The sequence below is a fragment of the Salmo salar genome, chromosome ssa02 (genome assembly GCF_905237065.1).
Source record: "Salmo salar chromosome ssa02, Ssal_v3.1, whole genome shotgun sequence".
Classification (NCBI taxonomy): Eukaryota; Metazoa; Chordata; class Actinopteri; order Salmoniformes; family Salmonidae; genus Salmo; species Salmo salar.
In genome coordinates this window covers 29,147,701-29,154,101 of record NC_059443.1, presented here as the reverse complement: position 1 = coordinate 29,154,101, position 6,401 = coordinate 29,147,701, and positions in this window count along the sequence as shown.

Here is a 6,401-nt window from a genome sequence, read left to right as displayed (position 1 = left end):
GAGATTCTTCAAATAGCCACCCTTCTCCTTGATGACAGCTTTGCACACTCTTGGCATTCTCTCAACCAGCTTCATGAGGTAGTCACCCGGAATGCATTTCAATTAACAGGTGTGCCTTCTTAAAAGTTAATTTGTGGAATTTCTTTCCTTATTAATTCGTTTGAGACAATCAGTTGTGTTGTGACAAGGCAAGGGGGGTATACGGAAGATACCCTATTTGGTAAAAGACCAAGTCAATATTATGGCAAGAACAGCTTAAATAAGCAAAGTGAAATGACAGTCCATCATTACATTAAGACATGAAAGTCAGTCCATATGGAACATTTAAAGAGCTTTGAAAGTTTCTTCAAGTACAGTCGCAAAAACCATCAAGCGATATGATGAAACTGACTCTCATGAGGACTGCCACAGGAATGGAATACCCAGAGTTACCTCTGCTGCACACGATAAGTTCATTAGAGTTACCAGCCTCAGAAATTGCAGCCCAAATAAATGCTTCACACAGTTCAGGTAACAGACACATCTCAACATCAACTGTTCAGAGGAGGCTGTGTGAGTCATGCCTTCATGGTCGAATTGGTGCAAAGAAACCACTACTAAAGGACACCAATAAGAACAAGAGACTTGCTTGGGCAATGAAACACACGCAACAGACATTAGAACGGTGGAAAATTGTCCTTTGGTCTGGAGTACAAATCTGAGATTTTTGGTTTCAACCGCTGTGTCTTTGTTAGACGTGGTGTGGGTGAACGGATGATCTCTGCATGTGTTTTTCCCACCTTAAAGCATGGAGGAGGAGGTGTTATGGTGTGGGGGTGCTTTGCTGGTGACATTGTCTGTGATTTAATTAGAATTCAAGGCACACTTAACCAGCATAGCTACCACAGCATTCTGCAGCGATACGCCATCCCAAATTGGGATGGGCTTAGTGGGACTATCAATTGTTTTTCAACAGGACAATGACCCAACACACCTCCAGGCTGTGTAAGGGCTATTTTACCAAGAAGGAGAGTGATGGAGTGCTGCATCAGATGATCTGGCCTCCACAATCCACCAACTTTAACCAAATTGAGATGGTTTGGGATGGAAAAGCAGCCAACAAGTGCTCAGCGTATGTGGGAACTCCTTCAAGGCTGTTGGAAAATCATTCCAGGTGAAGCTGGTTGAGGGAATGCCAAGAGTGTACAAAGCTGTCATCAAAGCAAAGAGTGGCTATTTGAAGAATCTCAAATATAAAATATATTTTGATTTGTTTAACACTTTTTGGGTTACTACATGATTCCATGTGTTATTTCATAATTTTGATGTCTTCACTATTATTCTGCAATGTAGAAAATAGTAAAAAGAAAGAAAAGCCCTTGAATGAGTGTTCTACAAACTGTCTGTGCTAGCAAAACAGTCCTGTAGCTTAGCGTCTGCGTCATCTGACGACTTCCGTATTGAGTGAGTCACTGGTACTTCCTGCTTTAGTTTTGCTTGTAAGCAGGAATCAGGAGGATAGAGTTATGGTCAGATTTGCCAAATAGAGGGCGAGGGAGAGCTTTGTATGCGTCTCTGTGTGTTGATGCAAACCGCATGCAAACTTGCATGCAAACCGACAGACATTCAAAGATTCACACAGATACAACAATGCACAAATTTTCATCACAAGCCAATGTATTTGAATAAGAAATAGTAATCATATGTATGTACCATATGCATTTACATTGAGGTACAAGGTAAAAACAATTGACTTATTGTCAAATATTGGATGAGAGGGTTGGTTTAGCATGGATAATAGCAGATCATTGCGGTCAGTCTGCTAGCTTTAGATGATAACAGCCTCTGGCAAATCTTCTGTCATGTAGTTTCTTCTACTCTGAGAATTCCCCATTCTGAACCTGCCTGTCTGGTTATGACACAATAACACCATGAGGAGAGAGACAGTGAGAGGGAGAAAGAGAGAAGGGATGGAGAAAGAGAGCAAGAGAGGGAGAGAAAGAAAGAGAGTTGGTAGGGTACAGAGAGGGTAACAGGTGTCCCTAGGGATAGTGTATTGTGGTAAGCTTGAGGTTAGAGGCAGCATCAAAATGAAACCATGATGTCTCTGTCAAGAATATCTTTATCAATAATGTTTGTCCTAATCAATTCAGATGATACCCTCACTAAGTACATAACAGCTAAATATTAGTCATAAAGAGTTCCACAGAAACTCAGCTTATACCATCCTCACACTTCGAACCCATCTCAATTCCGGTTATCTAACATTGGACAAATACTACACCAAAATAGGATGTGGATGGAATTCTTCTCTTAGAATGCCTAGTCACTGACACAGAATGCCTAGTCACTGATAATCGCCCTTGAGCAGGAAGAGCCAGCTTTAACTGGGAGTGTTTATACTTTACTATTCTATGACAGCAATCCTGATTCTGGATTGCTAATCAACTTGTTAGTGAGAAAAGGTGACAATGTGTTATAAATAGGGATAGTTTAGGTGTTTTTTTGTGTGGATGCAAAATATGTAAGCTCTGTAGACCTGCTATCATGATGTGAACAAACAATATGCTTCCACTGTCACACATAAAAATACAATAAACAACACAGTTTCCTTTGATGGGACCAATTCAGAGACGCGGTATACCTTGTTGTGAAGTTGTTGTCGTTGTTGTTTTACAGTAGATGCCTCCAGTCCTGTGACGTATGACACTCTCAGGTAGACTCCTACCGGTTTCTTCTCGTGATCACACTGAGGTTGAGTTAAGTGAAAAGGCTGGGGGGTGGAACTGGATCAGCTGCATAGACAGCACCCACACACAGAAAGTGTCTGTAGGTGTGTGTGTGTGTTTCATAGGAATTGAACAAGTTCTGTCGAAACCATCATTGCTTTTGTGCAGAAGAATAGACAGATGTCCTTGTGTATCAGATCATTTGATGTATTTATTTTTCATTATTTTACAGTCAAGTCAACATTAACCCCTCATAGAAGATCGAGACAACAGCTCCAAGACTAACACAGAGAGGAGCTGTTAAGTCCAGCTTCACACACAGCCCTTTGTGGTCCAATGGGTTAAAGTAAACAGAACCACAATGGTGGCATGTTACGGTAACCACCTAAACTAAGGGATTCTGGACAGAATACCCCAGAAGTCCTTATAGCCTCTGTATCAAAGCCAAAACGAAAACACAAAATGATTCCCAAATGAGGGAGAAATAAATCAGCCTAAAACATAACAAAATACACATCATAAAATTGTACAAACATGAGAAATATTAGAAAACTATACACCATTTTTGATGTGCTTGACAAAATGTAGCATTAAACTGTTTACAGTTATAAATAGGGAGGGTTAAGGTGTTTTTTTGTGTGCAACACAACAGTTAGAACTACAGGGCAACATATGCAAGCTCTGTAGATCTGCTATCATGATGTGATTTTTTTTTAAATACAATAAACAACCGTTTCCTTTGATGGGACCAATTTTGAGACGTAGAGTCTGTGTCTGTCAAGCTGTGGTAAACAGTGGTGTGAAGTGAAGTTGACGTTGTTGTTTTACAGTAGATGCCTCCAATCATGTTTGATGCACTCAGGTAGACTCCTACTAGTTTCTTCTTGTGATCACACTGAGGTTGGCTTAGGTCAGCGTTTCCCAAACTCGGTCCTCGGGACCCCAAGGGGATACTAATTTTGTTTTTTGCCCTAACACTAAACAGCTGATTCAAATTATCAAAGATTGATGATTAGTTGATTATTTGAATCAACTGTGGGTGGAACTGGATCAGCTGCATATACAGTGCCCACATACAGAAAGTGTCTGGAGGTATACGTGCCTTCAGAAAGTATTCATACCCCTTGACTTATTCCAAAAAAAATTGTGTTACAGCTGGAATTCAAAATGGATAAAAGTATGTAATTTACATAAGTATTCACAACCCTGAGTCAATACATGTTAGAATCACCTTTGGCAGCGATTACAGCTGTGTGAGTTTTTGGGGGAAAGTCTCTGACAGCTTTAAACACCTGGATTATACAATATTTGTACATTAATCTTTTTAAATTATTCAAGCTCTGTCAAGTTGGTTGTTGATCATTGCTAGTCAGCCATTTTCAAGTCTTACCATAGATTCCCAAGGCGATTTAAGTCAAAACTGTAACTGGGCCTCTCAGGAACATTCAATGTCATCTTGGTAAGCAACTCCAGTGTATATTTGCCCTTGTGTTTTAGGTTATTGTCCTGCTGAAAGGTGAATTTGTCTCCCAGTGTCTGTTGGAAAGCAGAATAAACCAGTTTTTTATCTAGGAATTTGCCTGTGCTTAGCTCTATTCTGTTTATTTTTACCAACAAAAAAACTCCCTAGTCATTGCCAATGACAAGCATACCCATAACATGATGCAACCACAACCACCTTGAAAATATGAAGAGTGGTATTTAGTGATGTGTTGTGTTGGATTTGCCCCAAACATAACACTTTGTATGAAAGGCAAAGATAAATCCTTTGTAATTTTTGTTTTGTTTTACTTTAGTGCCTTATTGCAAACAGGATGCATGTTTTGGAATATTTGTATCCTGTACAGGCTTCCTTCTTTTCACTCTGTCATTTAGGTTAGTATTGTTGAGTAGCTACAATGTTGTTGCTCCATCCTCAGTTTTCTCCTATAACAGCCATTAAACTTTGTAACTATTTTAAAGTCACCATTGGCCTGAGAGGTTCCTTCATCTCTGGCAACTGAGTTAGGAAGGATGCCTATATCTTTGTAGTGACTGGGTGTATTGATACACCACCCAAAGTGTAATTAATAACTTAATAATTGTACCCATCTACCAATAGGTGCTGTTCTTTGCAAGGCACTGGAAAACCTCATTGGTCTTTGAGGTTTAATCTGTGTTTGAAATACACTGCTCGACTGAGGGACCTTACAGATAATTGTACAGTTGAAGTCAGAAGTTTACATACACTTAGGTTGGAGTCATTAAAACTCATTTTTCAACCACTCCACTAATTTCTTGTTAACAAACTATAGTTTTGGCAAGTCGGTTAGGACATCTACTTTGTGCATGACACAAGTCATTTTTCCAACAATTGTTTACAGACAGATTATTTCACTTATAATTCACTGTATCACAATTCCAGTGGGTCAGAAGTTTACATACACTAAGTTAACTGTGCCTTTAAACAGCTTGGAAAATTCCAGAAAATTATGTCATGACTTTAGAAGCTTCTGATAGGCTAATTGACACCATTTGAGTCAATTGGAGGTGTACCTGTGGATGTATTTCAAGGCCTACCTTCAAACTCAGTGCCTCTTTGCTTGACATCATGGGACAATAAATAGAAATCAGCCAAGACCTCAGAAAAAATATTGGAGACCTCCACAAGTCTGGTTCATCCTTGAGAGCCATTTCCAAATGCCTGAAGGTACCACGTTCATCTGTACAAACAATAGTATGCAAGTATAAACACCATGGGATCACACAGCCGTCATACCGCTCAGGAAGGAGACACGTTCTGTCTCCTAGAGATGAACGTACTTTGGTGCGAAAAGTGCAAATCAATCGCAAAACCACAGCAAAGGACCTTGTGAAGATTCTGAAGGAAATAGGTACAAAAGTATCTATAGCCACAGTAAAACGAGTCCTATATCGACATAACCTGAAAGACCACTCAGCAAGGAAGAAGCCACTGCTCCAAAACCGCCATAAAAAAGACAGACTACGGTTTGCAACTGCACATGGGGACAAAGATTGTAATTTTTGGAGAAATGTCCTCTAGTCTGATGAAATAAAAATAGAACTGTTTGGCCATAATGATCATCGTTATGTTTGGAGGAAAAAGGGGGAGGCTTGCAAGCCAAAGAACACCATCCCAACCGTGAAGCACGGGGGTGGCAGCATCATGTTGTGGGGATGCTTTGCTGCAGGAGGGACTGGTGCATTTCACAAAATAGATGGCATCACGAGGGAGAAAAATTATGTGGATATATTGAAGCAACATCTGAAGACATCAGTCAGGAAGTTAAAGCTTGGTCGCAAATGGGTCTTTCAAATGGACAATGACCCCAAGCATACTTCCAAAGTTGCGGCAAAATGGCTTAAGGACAACAAAGTCAAGGTATTGGAGTGTCCATCACAAAGCCCTGACCTCAATCCCATAGAAAATGTGTGGGCAGAACTGAAAAAGCATGTGCGAGCGAGGCCTACAAACCTGACTCAGTTACACCAGCTCTGTCAGGAGGAATGGGCCAAATGTAAACCCACTGGGAATGTGATGAAAGAATTAAAGCTGAAATAAATCATTCTCTCTACTATTATTCTGACATTTCACATTCTTAAAATAAAGTGGTGATCCTAACTGACCTAAACAGGGAATTTTTACTAGGATTGAATGTCAGCAATTGTGAAAAATTGAGTTTAAATGTATTT